The 18,201-nt window shown below is 44.3% G+C and overlaps 1 long non-coding RNA gene across 5 annotated transcripts in view; it reads left to right on the forward strand.

Annotated features, from left to right (window-relative positions):
* Window positions 1-18,201, forward strand: part of LOC149128093 (uncharacterized) — an 89,391-nt gene that overhangs the window by 52,442 nt on the left and 18,748 nt on the right. For 2 of the 5 annotated variants that reach the window (XR_016229352.1, XR_016229349.1), the window contains exons 3-4: window positions 3,304-3,409; window positions 5,471-5,547. This is a non-coding gene — a long non-coding RNA (uncharacterized LOC149128093). The remainder of the gene's footprint in view (window positions 1-3,303; window positions 3,410-5,470; window positions 5,548-18,201) is intronic. The other 3 variants (XR_016229350.1, XR_016229351.1, XR_016229353.1) reach the window with 2 other exon arrangements.

An 18,201-nucleotide genomic window follows, 5' to 3' on the forward strand; every position in this document is an offset into this window, starting at 1 on the left:
AGAGGTTCCTTGTGACAAGTGGAGGAGGCCGGCATCCATTCTCCAGTTGTGCCTGTCCCCCTCTGCCTGTTTTAGTGGGTAGGGAGATAAGGTAGGGAGAGGAGGTATCAAGAGGGAGAGGGGACTGCAGTGAGTAGCCTGTTCTTGCCTGTTGGATTGTTAGTTTTCTGTTTCAAAGAACCAGGGGAAGGTTTTGAGCCCCTCCATCAGAGCTGCAGCAGGTGGAGGGAGGAGTGGAGCTCAGAGCATGGAGGAGGTCCATGGCAAAGGTAGATTTCCCACCTCAGCTGACAGTGGGAGCCTGGGAAAGAACATACCCTTCCTGGTCCACACTCCAAGTTCCTGAGCTGGTGGAATGAGTAGGAAGTGTGTGGAAACGAGTAGGAAATCACTGATGAAGGGTGAGTGTTTAACCTGGCAGTTAAGATGCTGTTAAGATACTCACATCCTGGCCGGCGTCGTGGCTCAATAGGCTAATCCTCCGCCTGCAGCGTCAGCACCCTGGGTTTTAGTCCCGGTCAGGGTGCCGGATTCTGTCCTGGTTGCTCCTCTTCCTGTCCAGCTCTTTGCTGTTGCCAGAGAGTGCAGTAGAGGATGGCCCAAGTCCTTGGGCCCTGCACCCGCATGGGAGAGCAGGAGAAGCACCTGGCTGGCACCTGGCTTCGAATCAGCGTGGTGTGCCAGCCGCAGCGGCTATTGGGGGGCAGCGGCCATTGGGGGGTGAACCAATGGAAAAGGAAGACCTTTCTGTCTGTCTGTCTCTCTCTCACTGTCCACTCTGCCTGTCAAAAAAAAAAAAAAGATACTCACATCCCATATTGGAGTACATGGATTCAATACCCATTTGCAGTTTCTACTTCCTGCTAATGTGGACCCTGGGAGCAGTGGTGATGACTCAAGTGTTTGGGTCCTTGCCACCCATGTGGGAGACCTGGATTGAGTTCCTAGCTCTTGACTTTGACCTGGTCTAGGCTTGGCTGTTGTGGGCATTTGGGAAGTAAACCTGCAGATGGGATCTCTGTCTCTCTGCCTCTTGAATAAATTAAAAACAAATTTTCAAGGAAAATGGGCATAGATTGAATAATAGATTATTAAAGACAATATATATATAAATTATTAATGAGACTTGTTTTAAATTGGATAGACTTAGTACCCAGAAAATTATGAAATCTGATCAATATTTCACTAACCAGAAAATTCAACTGTAATGTGATTGAAAGCAGCATTTGAAGAAAATTAAAACTCTCTGCTATTTCTATCTTACAGGGTTCAGAGTTCTCAATAAACCAATTGCATCTATGTCTCTCATCTCTTGTTCTCTTAGCCTTTATTTATTTATTTATTATAAATTTACTTATTTGAGACAGAGACAGGGAGAGAGAGGGAGATGGAGGGAAGGAGAGAAAGAGAGAGAGAGAGATGGAAGGAAGGAAAGAAAGAGAGAGATAGGGAGGGAGGGAGGGAGGGAGAGAGAGAGAGAGAGAGATGTTCAGCAGGTTTAGGTTAGGCTGAAGCCAGGAGACTGGCACTCTAACCAAGTCTCTCATGTAAGTGGCAGGGACCCAACCATTTGAGCCATTACCTGCTGCCTCCCAGGGTTCATATTAGCAGGAAGCTGGGTCAGAAATGGATCTAGGACTTGAACTATGCATTCTAGTATAGAACATGCCATCCCAAGTGGCATCTGAACCACCATGCCAGATGCTTACCCCATATTTATTTTTAGATTAAAATTTGTTTTATCAAAATATTACATGCAAATAATTTTTATCATGTAGATAGTTATAAATATGTAAATTTTAAAAAATAAAAAATCTACAAGGCATATAATGTAAAACATACCCAACTTCTTCCCACCAGAAGCAACTACTTTCAATTTTTAAACTTTATCTCCATTTTTTTCTAAATAATGTTTGTATTCTGCTACTTCTTGAGCTTTTAGTGTTATTTATTATTGTTGACTGCCATAATAGTCTTTTTACCCTCTTTCTCTTCCCACCATCTTCCCAGTATCTTTCTATTACAATTTTGGTTAAATATGTAGTCACTGTTATTATGACAAGAAAATAGTCATAATTGGGGGCTGGCGCCATGGCGCAGTAAGCTAATCCTCCGCTTGTGGTGCTGGCATCTGGCTGTTCCTCTTCCAATCCAGTTCTCTGCTATGGCCTGGGAAAGCAGTAGAAGATGGCCCAAGTGCTTGGGCCCCTGCACCCACGTGGGAGACCGGGAAGAAGCACCTGGCTCCTGGCTTTGGATCAGCACAGCTCTAGCCATTGCAGCCATTTGGGGAGTGAACCAACAGACAGAAGACCTTTCTCTCTGTCCCTCTCATTGTCTGTAACTCTAGCTCTCAAATAAATAAATAAAATCTTTTTTAAAAAAGTCATAATTGAGGCTCTTAATGTATTATTGTATTTCCTTTATTTTATATTTTGTTTCTTTGAAGTTATTTCCTCCTCTGCTTAGTTTTTCCACTGTGTGTTAACAATGTATCCATCCCCAAATTATAAATTAGTTAGTATGTTTCTTTTTACTTCTGTTTCTTAGAGACCTCCTTCTTGCTATCCTCCATCTTCAGGCTCCAATCTGAGCTTGTGGCTCTTCTCACCTTCTGCAGAGGTGTCATCCTGAGACACTCCTTTACTGCTCCCCTAGAAATTCCCTTCACCACTCTCCTATGTTGGGTCCCCTGTACCTTGGGTCCAAATTTAACTTGTTTCTTGGTTACCCTCTTGTTTTGATGGAGTGCATCCTCCAGTACCTTTCTCAGGAAGAATGCATAGGTGGTAAATGGAGACTCTGTAGATTGGAAATAATCCTTTACTTTAACTCAGTTCAAGTTCCAGGGGGTCATTCTAGGTTTTGTTTGGGTGGTGGATGGGCAATCACTCAGCTGTGTCATTGTGGAGTAATGGGTGGCTGAATATTTCTTCTCCTTTTTTTTCTTTTTTTCAAGATTTATTTATTTATTTGAAAGAGTTCCAGAGAGAGAGAGGGGGAGAGACAGAGATCTTCTATATGCTGGTTCACTCCCCACATGACTGCCATGGCCAGGGGTAGGCTAGGCTGAAATCAGGAGCCAGGAGCTTCATCTGGGTCTACCATGTGGATGGCAAGGGTCCATGTTCCACTCCTTTTCCCAGAGCATTAGCAGGGAGCTGGATCAGAAGTGGTGCAGATGGGACACGTACTGGCACCCAAAAGGGATGCTGGCACTGTAGGCAGTGGCTTTACCTGCTCTGACACAGCACTGTCAAGTCTGTCTTCTCATGAAGATTTTTCACTTTTTATTGCTTTCAGTGTCTTCCAGCAACCTCGCTTTCACAAGTATCTGGTACCTTCAACTCCTGAGTCATTGGAAGTTCTTTGGTGTGAATTTGATCATTTTTGTTCCTCCGTACAGTAGGTAGGTCCATAGCACTCAGTTTTCCTTAGGCTGTTAACTCCGTGACCACTCATGCATCTACTCTCCTATAGACAGAAATTCTAAAATTTTATTGACATCTCTCATACTCTTATGACCTCTCCTATTCCATAGGTTTGTACGTTCACAACCCTTGATTGTCATTTCCACAAGATTCATGTGGGAATACAGATATTTAGTCTTCAATTTTCAGTGCAGAGGTCTCTGTCCACCCAGCCCATTCCAGGTAGACCTTTATTCCCTGTCAGTTTGCTGATACTGTTCTTATCAAGGTCAAAAAACCTTCCTAATCTGTTGGTTAATTTTCAAGCTTTATCTTATTTGGAGTCTCCATAGGATTTGATGAAGTTAGTCACTTTATCACTCCTGAAGCATACTCTCCTGTCTCACCTGCAACCTCTCAGTCCTACTTTCTGGCTTCTCTTTCTCATCTCTCAATGTGGCCATGCCCTTAGGCTTAGTCCCTTATCTTTCTTTCCCATGACCACTTATTTTCTCTTAGGTGATATGCAGTGTGGCTTTAAATACATCTATATGCTATATTTTCCAAATATATATCTTTAGCTCCAATCTCTGTAATACCCAGGAGCTCTATACTTGCATAAGTCCATCTTTCTCACATTTCTGTTGAGAAGTCCAATAGGTATATCAAGTGAAACTAATTGCTTGTTTTTATATTAAAAAAAAAAAACAGAGGAAGAGTGACCACCTAGGGAGTACAGAGGGACAATATGAAGGGACACTCTGAAGGGGTGAGCATTTGACACAGTGGTTAGGATACCACTTGGGATACCTGCATCCCACATCAGAATGCCTGTTCAAGTCCCAGCTCTGCTTCAGTTTTCAGCTTCTTGCTAGCATGCACTCAGGGAGGCAGCCAGTGGTGGCTCAGATTCTTGGGTGCCTACCACCCATAGGGGAGATTTGGATCAAGTTCCTGGCTCCTGGCTTTGGCATGGCCCAGCCCCAGCTGTTCAGGCATTTGGAGAGTGAACTGGCAGATGGAAGACACATTCTCATTCTCATTCTCTCTCTCATTCTCTCTCTCATTTTCTTTGTCTTTCAAATAGAGTGAAGGAAGAATGTGTGTGGCATGGGGAGGACATGCCAGTCAGGAAAGATTCCACAAAACTGACTTTTAAAAAAGTGTATATATGAACAGTTCTTAGTGACTGTACTAGTCTGTTCTGTGTTGCTATAACAAAGTGAGGTCGGGTGCTGTATGCAGAAGAGAGGTATATTTAGCTCACAGTTCAGGAGGTCCAACTTCACAGTGCTGCAGTCCTGGCAAGGGCCTCCCTGGCAGCATCACAACATGGCAGAGAGAAGAAAGGGAACTGGCCTTGTGCAGAGAGGGCTCAGTGTGTGGGGAGCCTTGAAACAACCCTCTCTCCTGAGTACTAACTCTCTCTGCCAAGGGCAGGGCACCCTGTGGTCCAGTTATCCTTTCCTTGGCCCCACCTCTTCAAGTCCCACCACCTCTCAACTATGCACTGAACACCAAACTTCCAGCCATGAACCTTTGTGGGGTGCACTGAAGCCACACCCACCCCCTGGCAGTGACTCATCATCTCTTGGCTTTAGAAATGCTCTTCTTGGCTTCACACTGGGAATGAGACTAGGTAGTGATTGGCTCTAGTCACTTCTAGTCAGCACTGGAGGACTTGAACCCTGGGGGAGCTCAGTCGGACCCCAGCTGTGGGAAGGGGGATTTCTAGCATGCTCCTATTTGGGGATCATTTTCTGTGCTTGGGAGGCAGTCAGAATTTCTGTGGGATCTTGCATTGAGGGGAGCTGTCAGGAACCCATATCCTTGGCCATCCTCATGAAGGCATCTGGGAGAGTCACTCAGCCACTGAGCACCCAGTCAGCCATGATAGAGAGTAAGGCTGTCGTGTACAAACTGTGTGCTGTGTGCTACCTCTATTACTGCAGAAACTGCCGATTGCCCCAGAATGGCCTGTCCTGCTGTTACTCCAGGCGTAACCTGGAGTTGGTGTAACCATTGATTATGCACATATTATCTTCTGGGTGTTGTTCTAGAAACCATGGTTTTAGGGGTGAAAAAGACCAAGTCATTGCTCTCATGGAGCTTACATTCAGGTGGAGGAGAGAGCTAGGTAAGCAACCAAGTACACATGTGGATATGATGATCAGATATCAGAGTCACGTGTTGGTCACCCAGCTCTGGGAGTTCTGGGAACCCTTCAGGAGGTCATGGAGGTCAAAACTATTTTCACAAAAATATTTTTTTGTCACTCTTGTTGTTTCTCACGTGCACAGTGGTGTTTTCTGAAAGCTCTATTGCATGTGGTGATGCCATTACTCTGGTGGGTGGGTGGTGGATATGTGTGCCTTTTAATTTCCAATACAGTAAGTGTTGGTGGATGTGACCCACATACACAAAAGCTCTTTGGAGTCTTTAATTATATCTAAGAGTGTAAAGGGGTCCTAGACCAAATGTTTGAGAATTACTATAATCAACAGAGACTGGGGTGGTGGGAAGTTTATATGTTACAGGATCTGTGGGGGGAAAAACTCCAATGTTGTTTACTTGGGGGGGCCTGGGGACACTGGGGTGAATGTTGGCTCTCAGGACAGGAGTCATGATCATTACTCCAGGGCAGCACAAGGCTCGGGCTTGAGAAGAACTCCAGGGATGTTAGGGATCTATTTGGTATTTTACCTTGCATGGAGCTGTGAGCTGTTCTCAGGGCCCTGCCACCCAAAGGAGGTATCTTCCTATTCTTTAAACTTCTGGAGGACCCTTCTGGGGGTCTCCCATCCTACCCTGACTCTTCCAAACACAGGACATTAGGAGCCTCGGAACTGAGAGTCCAGACCATCTATGACACCCCTCGGTGCCCAGCCCTACCTCTTGCAAGCCAGTGTCCAGCATTGAAAGGTTATGAGTTGGTGTCTCCTGGCAGGATCCGGGGAGGCACAAGGCAAGGCACCCAGCAAGGTGGGTTATCCACAAGCAAGCTTCTGAGGCTCATGGTGGTGTTTGCTGGGCCTTTCAGCAAATTGTGCCCCTGGTGGAGCTGCTGACCCTGGTGGAGCCAGACAGTCTGTTAACCACCTTTCACTGGGAACCCACCAGCACTGTGCACTGGTAGGCGATCCAGGTGTGGATGAAGCAGTTCTGGATAGTGGAAGGCTAAGCTATCTATCAAATCTTGTCTCTCTGCTAACATCTGGGAAAGCCAGGTGACACCTACACACTGAAGGCCCTGGCAGCAGCCCAATTAAAGGTTGCAGCTTCTCTTTAGTTAGTTTCTGACCTTGGAGTTTGAGAGTGCAGAAACTGGGCTTTGCTTCTGGCCAAACTGCATGATTGTTTCAAGGTCTCTGCCTCTGCAAATGAACAGAGATGAACATGCATAGATGTGTGTCACCCATTGTATTAGGTCACTTTTGAAAGGAACTAGATTAATCAATCCCTGTGCAATGACTGATCACTGAGCACTCATAGGCAGAAGAAACCTGTCCCCTCAAAATCCCTGAGCATACCAATGGATAAAGGCTTAAGTGGGCTTTCTGCCAGCGAATTGCATTTGATAGTTGCGTGGGTGCAGCCTATGGCAGGAATCCACACAGCTCACAGGAGATCTGTGGGGCCCTGGGGTGTTGCAGTGTCACTCTGTCTGGGTAAGTGACAGCCAGGCTGTGGGATTTGGTGATTATTTTTGGTTTGGTTTGTTTCTAGCTCAGAAGAAAGCCTATATATAACATTGAGAGAAGCATAACTTCCAGATTGTCAAGGTTGGTGCTAACAGTGAATGATATACTAATATATGTTACACGGAGCCGCAAGCTTGCAAGAGCGATGCACATGCACTAGATGAAAGGATAAATCTTCTGTTGTGTAATGGGGAAAGAAAGCTGGCAATGTAAATGCAGTCTTAATATTTTTTTTTCCAGCATTGCATGTGTAATTAGGCATTCAGTGACTTCCTCATCGAAGGAAATTTGACTTTAATGGGAGCTGTGTAGCTAACTATCAAAGGAGTCTTTTGAAAATGCAGGGGTGAGGATAGGAAGGTATTAACTGTAAAGATATATTATATTCTTGGCCTTCAAACAAAACAAAACACCACCACCACAGCCAGTCTGTTGGTACATTAGCTACGTAGATAGAGGTGAGACCCTTGAAATATGAGCCCTTGGAAATTAAGCCAGAAACAGAATGGTCAGATACTTTTCTCTTTAAAAAAAATTTATTTATTTGAAAGGCAGAGTTATAGACAGAGAAGAGGGAGAGGGAGAGAGAGAGGGAGGGAGGGAGGGAGGGAGGGAGTCAGGGAGGGAGGGAGGGAGGGAGGGAGTGCTTCCATCTGTTGGTTCATTCCCCAAATGGCCGCATCAACCAGGGCCAGGCCAGGTTGAAGCCAGGAGCTATGTCTCCCATGTGGGTGGCAGGGGCCCAAATACCTGGCCCATCTTCTGCTTTCTCAGGTGCATTAGCGGGGAACCGGATCAGAAGTGGGGCAGCTGGGTCTCAAACTGGTGCCCATATGGAATGCTGGCATCCCAGGCAGCAGCTTAAGCTGCCGTGCCACAACACTGGGCCCAATCAGATACCTTTCATCCTTTAATGTGTGTTAGGTTTTGATCATTTAAGGTTCTACTCCCACTCCCCAAAGGGCTCTGTTTAATGAATGTTGTTTCATTGGTGTCTGGAAATGGCACAGTTTATGGTAGAGTCTCAATATGTTTTGGGAAGTTAAGGCATAACCTTGGGTAAATCAAAAATTGACTGCTAAGAAGAGAAAGTTTAAAGTGCAGAGTTAAACCAAAGCTGCTCCAATAGAGTCACTCCCCATCCACTTACCCCTACTGCCAAACTTCTAAGACCAACTGCAGGCAACAGTGAGGAGCAGTAACAGGCAGCACCCACAAGAATACCAGGTTCCACAGAACCAAGGATGTTTGCTGGGAATCAGTGTAGGAAGGGTTAAGAAATTAAAGGCATGGGGTGGTGCTGTGGTGCAGGCATCAGTTCTAGTCCTGGCTGCTCCTCTTCCAATCCAGTTCTCTGCTAAGGCCTGGGAAAGCAGTAGAAGATGGCCCAAGTCCTTGGGCCCCTGTACCTGTGTAGGAGACCTGGAAGAGGCTCCTGGCTCCTGGCTTCAGTTCAGTCCAGCTCTGGGTGTTGCAGCCATTTGGGGATTGAACCAGTGGATGGAAGACCTTTCTCTCTGTCTCTCCTTCTCACTTCTGTAACTCTACCTCTCAAATAAATAAATAAAATCTTTTAAAAAATAAAAAAAGAAATTAAAGACAGAAGCTGGGATGTCAGAGGCTATGGACGAGTCTCAAAGGCAGCCACCCCCTTTCTGAGCACAGCTCTTCCTGTGGCTCCTCAGCAGGGCAACCTTCCGAGGGCAATGACTTTGATAGTGATGCCGAGCCACTCCCCAGCCCGGCTGCTGCATAAATGGCCAGGATCCCTACAGTTTCAACACACGAACTTAGCTGTCTTTTAGGGAAAGGAATTCTTTTCAACCCATAGTGATTTTTAAAAAATTGTTTTGGAAGAAAGTAGACCGACGGTTCCTTTCCTGACATTTTACAGTAAATATTTTGAGCTGTCAAAAGGGGGCATCCTTGCTTTTCCAGAAAAAAGTACTAACAATATGGGTTTGCTCTTTAGAGCAGCAGTGGTGGGAGTGGTAGGTGGCAGGCAGCAGAGGTCTTAGTGACTCTAAAAAGAAGAGGTGTGCTACTAAGGCTACACCTGGGGGTGTGGACCCTGTAGGTCTATAACCTGCTGCTCAAAGTGCAATCGGTCGTGGGCAGGCAGCACTAGCTTCACCTGAGAACCTGCTACAAGCATGGGCCCAACCCAGGCCTGCTGGCTTAGAATCAGCATTTACAAGGTCCCAGGTGGTCCATGAGCAGCTTCAAGTTTGACAAGCGCAGCTTCATAGATATACTCCCCAAACTTCCCAGGGCTGGGGCTGGGGTCGCTAGAACCCCCTGGGCTGCTGGGTAGAACAGCTAACTGGGCTTCCAGTCCTGGCCTGCTGACCCAGAATTTTGAGTAGAGAGGCCTGGCAATCTGTATATTCTAGCAAGTGCTCTGGAGGAGGCTGGTCACGAGTGGAGAGTGAGGAACGCTGTAAGATACTTTTATCTTGTGGAAGGCAATATACAGAGATCTTAAAAAAGAAACCACTTTCTTAAGGTCACCTCTTTATTTTGCCACCCTTACTCTTAAAAAGAGAACGCTCCAGATTGGGAGCAGGGAAGCAGAGGGGGCGCAGGAGCCAGTGGTCTCCTGAGGACTCTATGGGAACCGGGGTGGGTGCTGCCAGCAGAGGGCAGCAAAGGACGCCCTGCTGCGGGACCTGCTGCCTGTGTGGTGTGGAAGCCAAGATGGGGAGACTGTGGATGTGGCCTCCCGCTACTTGCTAGTGGTGGGCCTCAGGTCTGGTTGGACCAACGCTCTGTGGTGGAGTTGAAGGGGTCACAGTAGACTCCGGCCAAATCTGAATGGGAGCCAGGTGAGATCCCAGCCAGTGCTGTCCTGTAGAAATGGCATGCAAATCACACCAGTGAAGTTTTCTAGAAACTACACTTTTCAAAAAGGAGATGAGTAAAATTAATTTTATATTTTATTTAGCTAAATATATTCAATTTTAGTATGTGTGCTGCCGAAGTGAGCATGCTTCTTATTCAAAATAAGAGAATTTTATCATGTGAGCATTATTAATGGGCTGGTTTGCTTTTTTGGGGGTGTGTGTTTGCTATTTAAACTCTTGTGTGTAGTTTCTGCTGGCTGCACATCTCAGTTTGGATTAACCACATGTCAAGTGCTCAGTGGCTACTTGTGGGCTAGTGGCTACTGTATTGGCTGGCTCAGGTCTGAGGACAAATGATAGGACTGCGGGAAGAAGGATCAGGACCAGAAACAGGGAAAGATTTACATCTGGCCCCGGGGCAGATTGTGGGGTCTCCAGACAGGAAAAAATATTCACTAAGGGGCTCCATTTCAGTTCATTGTTGAGCATCTACTATGTGCCAGGAGCTGGGCTGGAGGCTGGAGATACATAAGTCATCAAACACAGTCTCTGATGGACCAGGGGCCAGAGTACCTGGGAGACAGCCTGCAAACAGAACCTTACAAACCCACTGCACAGGTTTATGGGGCAAGCTCTGGGGGGACCCTGAGATAAATTCTTTGTCTTGCTCAGGGGGAGGGGCTCTGAATGACAGCGAAGTCAGAGATTTTTTTTTTCCTTCGTATAATCATTTCCAGGTTTACTCAGAAGTTGTTAGAAGCATTTGTTTTGTCTGGAGAAAGATAGTCTGACTGAGGTGATTAAGTTGGCTTTAAGGCTCCCTGAAAGGAAAAAGCAAACACATCAGCAGCTAATTTTCACACTGGAACCCCTTCTGGGGCATCCCCTTGACCTTCTACCAAAGGTTAGACCCACCACATTCAAGGTCTCTTATGCCTTTGCTGTGCTGTTCTAGGTTAATGCTATTTTGGGAGAGCGGTTCTTCACTTCAGCGTGAATTTCCTCATCTTTTGGCACAAATTAAGTGAAATCCTCAGTGCATTTTTTTTTCTTAGATGGATGGAAGCTAAAAGAGAATGGAAGGCCTCCAGCTGTTTGAGGCTTCGTCCTCAACGACAATCAAAATTCTCCATCTTTTCTTGTTCTTGGCACTTTCTGATTGAAATAAGATTCCAGCATTTATCTGCACCTGCAATTTTGACAAGAAAGGAAAATTTAAAAGACGAGTGAAAGAATTCTCTGAGGGAAGTCAATGAGTCGACAGTAGTCAGACGCCTGTGAATCTCTTTTTGCATTCCTCCGTCAATTAAGCTGCAGTCACATATTGGAGAGCAGAACTTAAGTCTGTGAGTAGAAATGCAAAAATGTGTGTCGATCAGTAGCTGGAACCTTCCTCTGGAGCGAATATTACTTGGATGATCCATTTGGCATTGAAATGGAAAGGATTTTGAGTCAAAGAGGCCACTTTAAATTATAGATTTGAGTTTAGTTGAAGGTCAAACTTATCTTGCATGAATAAAATCTTCAGAGATTTTGGAATATACTCAGAAAATGCAGACTATCTTGAACACATAAGCATTTCCTTTAGGGGATAAAAGCAGTTGGATATTATTGCCCTCTGCATAATTATCAACTGTATTAGCATAGGAGATACTAAAACGGAAAGTAGAGTATCAATTTGATGAACACCTTGATTCTCAATGGCTCCCACTATGAGCGTTGACAGAAGGTTACCAGGAGATCTGGGAAAATCGTAAATAAAAGTTGGTAGTAGCTGGAATTTCATTTTGACTCAACAGATGGCAAACCTGACCCAGGAAGAGGAGGAGAATTATTTAGCTAATCCCACAAATATTCCACCAGCTCCAGGAATTTGGGAATCATTTGTGGGCTCATAATGCTGATTTGGTTATCTGAATGCCTGTCTAACTTGACTCAAAGCTTCCTGGCAGCCAGGATGAAAAGGGAAATGTAGTGAGTTGTAAACTCATCATTTGAGGGGGAGATGGGGATGTTCACAAGCAAGAGTCTACATATGAAGAACATTTGATTCATGGCTGTGCTATTATTTTCCAAAGCTACTGGTTCACATTACAGATTAATGATTAGTATTTAGGGAAGTATAAACGTACTTCAGAGGTTTTCAAACTTGTTCATATGAATTAGCTTCTTGCTCAGTTCCTCCCCCTAATGCTAATCTAAAGCCTATGTTTTTTCTCCATGGCTTGCTGTGTTAATTGGATTACAGAGATAATCCCCTCCCATATAAAAAAGTAATCTCTGCAGGTTTTGGACTCTACATTCTGCTGCATTTTGCAGGATTATCTCTCAAAGGCAACAGATTAGAAGCATTGGTTGGTGCAAAAAAACCTGCAGTTGGTGCTGTAATCCCTGCCAGTGAAGACAGGGCTGGGCGCGTGGTTTCAGGATCCTAAAGAATGGAAGATCACTAGGTTGGCAGGCTGAACACTGAGTCCTACTCTCAGCACACTAATTCGAAGTGTACTTTATGGTGCTATTTCTCTGGGACTCCTGTGAAAAATGAGGAGAGAGGGCAAGATGAACATTTCTCAAAATTCAGTCCAAGGAAAACTATTCTTTAAAATGTTAATAGATAATATTCCATAAATGAAGACCTGGAGATGGAGTATGTCTGGGGAAATCTACAGACCATACTCTCTTTTTTGAGAGTCCTGGTGCTTGTTAGCATATACCAGGCTCAGAAAAGTCTTATTTTTTCACCCCAAAGAAATATTTTATTTAAGGAATACAGTCTTCATGCATTTCCCAAGTATAACTTTAGGAATATAGTGATTCTTCCCACTATACCCACCCTCCCGACCACACTCCCACCCCTTCTGCTCCTCCCTCTCCCATTCCCAGTCCATTCTCCACTAGGATCCATTCTCGATTAACTTTATACACAGAAGACAAACTATATACTGAGTAAAGAGTTCAACAATTTGCACAGTAAAAAAACCCAAAAACCAAAAAAAACAAAACAAAAAAATAAACTGTTTCTCATCAGTTGAGACAAGGGCTGTTCAAAATCATTGCATTCTGAAGTTAATTTCACTTTTTTTTTTTTAAAGAAACTTAATTAACAAAGCACCCAAGAATGATACATCTTTTGGGAGCACTGGGACATAGTTACAATACAACTCTTTGAGGACAGAGGTCCTGCATGGGAAGTTAGTGCACAGAAACTCTTGTTGTTTATTTAGCAATTAACACTCTTATGTATGATGTCAGTGATCACCTGAGGCTTTTGATATGTGCTGCCAAGGCTATGGAAGTTTTTTGAATCCACAATCTCCATCAGTATTTAGACAAGGCCATAAGCAAAGTGGAAGTTCTCTTCTCCCCTCCCTTCAGAGAAAAGTACCTCCTTTTTTTTTTTTTTTTTTTTTTTTTTTAATGGCAGAGTGGACAGTGAGCAGTGAGAGAGAGAGAGACAGAGAGAAAGGTCCTCCTTTTGCCGTTGGTTCACCCTCCAATGGCCGCTGCGGCCGGCGCGCTGCAGCTGGCACACTGTGCTGATCTGAAGGCAGGAACCAGGTGCTTCTCCTGGCCTCCCATGGGGTGCAGGGCCCAAGCACTTGGGCCATCCTCCACTGTACTCCCGGGCCATAGCAGAGAGCTGGCCTGGAAGAGGGGCAACCGGGACAGAATCCGGCGCCCCGACTGGGACTAGAACCCGGTGTGCCGGCACCGCAAGGTGGAGGATTAGCCAATTGAGCTGTGGTGCCGGCCAGCACCTCCTTCTCTGATGACCATTTCTTTCCACTGGGTCTCACCCACCGATATCTTTCATCTAGGACATTTTTTGTCACAATGTCTTGGCTTTCCATGCCTGAAATGCTCTCATGGGCTTTTCAGCCAGACCAGAATGCCTTTAGGACTGATTCTGAGGTCAGAAGAACCTGAGTTTTCAAATTCATTTTGGTGAGGGAACTACCCCCCACCCTTGCCTTTTTTTTCCTAAAGAAAACTTATAGAGGTGGGTGTGTGGTGTAGTGTTTAAATTGCCTACATTTCATATTGGAATGCCTATATTTGAGTCCTGGCTCCTCCACTTCTAATTCCAGCTTCCTGTTGATGAGCATCCTGGGAAACTGCAGGTGATGATTCAAGTACTTGGGTCCCTGCCACCCTCATAGGTGACTTGGATTAAGTTCCAAACCCAGCTGTCAAGGTCATGTAGGGAGTAAACCAGCAGATGGAAGAGTTCTCTCTATCTCTGCCTCTCAAATAAATAAAAATAAATAAAAAATAAATTTTTAAAAAGAAAGTATTAACTTCTGGACTATGGTAAATATTGAACTAAATCAAGAGTTCTCAAACTTTTTGCTCTCATGACTCTTAAATTTTATTAAAGACTCCAAAAAGCTTTTAGTTTTGTAAATTATATTAGAAATAAAAAATGATACATTAAAACATTAATTAGGGGTCAGTGCTGTGGTATAGTAGGTACAGCCATTGCCATATGGGTGCCAGTTCGAGTTCTGGCTGCTCCCCTTCTGATCCAACTCTCTGCTTTGGCCTGGGAAAGCAGTAGAAGATGGCCCAAGTGCTTAGGTTCCTGCACCTGCATGGGAGACCCGGAAGAAGCTCCTGGCTCTTTGCTTTGGATTGACCAAGCTCTGGCTGTTGTGGCCATCTGGGGAGTGAACCAACAGATGGAAAAACTTCTGTCTCTCTGCCTCTGCCTCTCTGTAATTCTGCCTTTCAAATATAAATAAATAAATAAATCTTTTAAAAAAACATTAATTTAAAACAACAATGACAAATATGTATAAATATCTTTTTCCAAGTAGTAACTTTTGTTTCTAAAAAATATTTTATTTGAAAGTTAGAAATACAGCAAGAGAGGGAGAGAGAGAGAGAGAGAGAGAAAGAAAAGAGATATTTCATCTGCTGGTTCATTCCCCAAATGGCTGCAATGACCAGGGCTGGGGCAGGTTGAAGCCAGGAGGTGGGAGTTTCATCTGGGCCTCCCATGTGGGTGCAGGGACCCAAGGAATTGTGTCATCTTCCTCTGCTTTCCCAGGCCATTAGCAGTGAGCTGGATTGGAAGTGGAGCAGCCAGGACTCAAACTGGTACCTATATGGGATGCCCGCAGTGCAGATGGTAGCTTAACCTGCTGCACCACACTGTCGGCCCCTTAGTTTATTTTTTAAGATTTATTTATTTATTTATTTATTTTAGAGAGTTAGAGAGGGTGAGGCAGAGGTCTTCCATCCAGTGGTTCACTCCCCAAAAGACCACAATGGCTGGGGCTGGGCTGAAGCCAGGAGTCAGAACTTCTTCTGGATCTCCCACATGGGTACATGGGCCCACATCCTTGGGCCATGCTCCGCTGCTTTCCCAGACACATTAGCAGGGAGCCCAATGGGAAGTGGAGCAGCTGGGATATAGCCCATATGGGATGCTGGTGTCACAGGCGGTGGCTTAACCCGCTACGCTATAGCACCAGCCCCCCATTATGTTTTCTAAAATAAAAACTATTGAGAAGAATTGCATCACATTATATGTCTGCAAATATTTTTTAATACCTGGTTTTGTAGAAGGCAGATTTCTATATCTGTTTCTACATTGAACCTGATGTGATATGCTGTGTTGTTGAAGTATATGAAGAAAATCCAACTTTACAGAGCTAAAATGCAAAAGGGAGGAGAATTCTGTTGACCTTTTCGTATAATTATGGATATTCTTTGATACTGCACCAAAATTCAACAAGGTTACACAACATGAAATGATATCAATGATCTTTTCAGACTCTGTTCTATTAAAATCCATCATCCTGTCTTATACTTTGAATGGATCTTTCACTCATGCATGATTTTATAACTTCATGTGTTTGTTATTTGGAATATATTAGTTTATTAAGTTACCTAGATTTTCCAGTTGTTGACATGTTCCGTAACACAACTTGAAGTATACAGCACCAACTATACAATATCAGAATAATCACATTTGTTCAAATTACCACTAATCTCATCCAAAAAAGGCTTGGGGAGAGTATTGGGAAATTGTCAAGCTCACTGTGGCAGATAAAAAATTTCAAAATTTTATTTGAAAACTTGAATGTTATCATTGGCAACAAATATTGTCATCTGTTTTCCTTAAAGTAGTAGGCCCACTTAGGTCCTCTGGAGAAAATGTCTGTCTCAGACTCAGGTCTGATGGACTGTTTGTCCGTTGTACTTGCAAATCAAAATGACCTTGCATGAAAGATCCGCCTGGTTCAGTTTGCAGCTCTGCAACACACAGGTGCTCTTGCTCAGGGTCCTCGCTGGTGGACAGGGATGTGCTCTACATGTACTTCCCATTGTGTCCCACACAATTTTAACTCAAGGTTGAAACTTAATAAAATTCACAGTTCTTGCTGCTTCATCAAGGACGTTCTTAAGGGGTACTGGCCTTTTTTCTTTTTAACTGCTGCTGTACAGTGGTGAAGGATACAGTGACCTTTGGCACTACTGCCTCGATTCAAACCACGATACCAGTAGAGTTGTCCACTGTTGCTTTCATATCAGTAGTGTAAAAGCCATTGCAGTGAAGAAGGAAAGTCTTAGTATTTGAAATAGCTGTGACCTCCCAGAAGCCCCCTAAAAAGGTCTTGGGGACCCCCAGGGTTCTGAGGACTGCATTTGAGAATCACTGGACCTTCAGCTTGAAGGTTCTGCTCACTATTAAGCATTCAAGAAGGAGAAAAGTAGAGCTTCCTTTGCATGTGCCACCCGCTCCCTCTTCACATGCATTTTTACGCAGTTGTCTAAGCCTAGGATTTAGTCTGTGATCCTGGAACAAAATGAAACAAAGCCCAGTATTTAAGAGCATGAACTTTGGAGCCAAAATGCTTGAGTTTGAGTTCTGAATATAGCTCTTCTTAGCTGTGTGACACTGGGGCAAGTTGGTTATCCTCTCAATGCTTTATTTTTCTCATCGCTAAAATGGGTTCAGTAGAGGTCTTTATTTTATAGATGGTTGTGAGGATTTGGTTGTGAGGATTTGGTAATCACACAAAGTGATTAGTACAGTGCCTAAGACATAACCATCCTCAACAGATACTACTTTGTGTTATGATTACTGAACCATGGGAGCCTCCCCCGGTTTCATAAGAGTTTAATACTAAGACTGGCTGCCCCTGCCCTGAGAACTGGTGATGCTCCGTGAGGGCTGGTGGTCAGTGGTCTCAGCAGCATCAGGGCCATCCCATCCTTTTGCATCCGAGCCAGCCTAGGGCTGAGAGCTTCTGCCAGTTTCCTTCTACCCAGAAGAACCTTCGCAAGATGAGAGACCATCTTGTGTTACAAAACTGGCTCTTTAAGGTGGCCTGGCACATCTGTCATTTTAGTTTTCAGGCTATACCTGTCATTCTCTTCAGGTGCAGAAGAGAATGTTGAAATAAAGCCCAGAGCCTGTAGTCTCTTATTAACACATTATGGTTCTGTTGGGATCAGTTAGGACTACAAGAGCCACTGATCTCTCTTGTGAACACTGATAGTTGGCTACCTAGTCAGGGACTTCCTTGTGTCTGCTGATAAGAGCATTAGAAAATATTTTCTGCTGTCAGAAATAATTTTAGAAATTTTCCACATTTCATTTCCAACAATCCCATAAGATGAAAAATGCCTCATCTTTTTTAAAAAAATTCTTTCCATCAGTTCCTCTTCCTATCTACACAACCATAACTCCATGCGCATGTCTTTGAGATACCTTTTAGCAAGTCATCTTCAATCACAAGAAACACCATTTTCTTAATTCCAGCCATTGTTTCTAGAGGAAAAACACATGTATTGTTTACAAAGTGATTTCAATTCCAGAAATATTAAAGCATAAAATAACTTGACCTTTAGAGCTAAGGTTATATAGGGTCAGCGGGGGAGACTAAAAGCTAAGGCTGGACCAGCCTGAAGCCAGGGGCTCAGAATTCAATCTGGATCTCCCAAATGGTGTCCAGAACCCAAGTACTCGAGCCTGCATCTGCTGCCTTCCCAGGCACATTGGCAGGAAGCTGAATTGGAAGTGTAGGACTCCAACCCAGGGACTCTGAAATGGGATCTTAACCACTGCACCAAGTGCCCAAACCTGAAAGCGTTCATATGTTAATCAGTTCCATTAACACATGTAAAAACGGGGGCATGTATCTATAGCATCTAAAATACTCAATAAAAAGACAAATAACCCACTTAAAAATTATCTGAATGGACATTTCTCCAAAGAAGATACATAAATGGCCA

This window comes from Oryctolagus cuniculus, chromosome 2, assembly GCF_051225735.1.
Source record: "Oryctolagus cuniculus isolate XC-2025 breed Fujian yellow rabbit chromosome 2, ASM5122573v1, whole genome shotgun sequence".
Lineage (NCBI taxonomy): Eukaryota > Metazoa > Chordata > Mammalia > Lagomorpha > Leporidae > Oryctolagus > Oryctolagus cuniculus.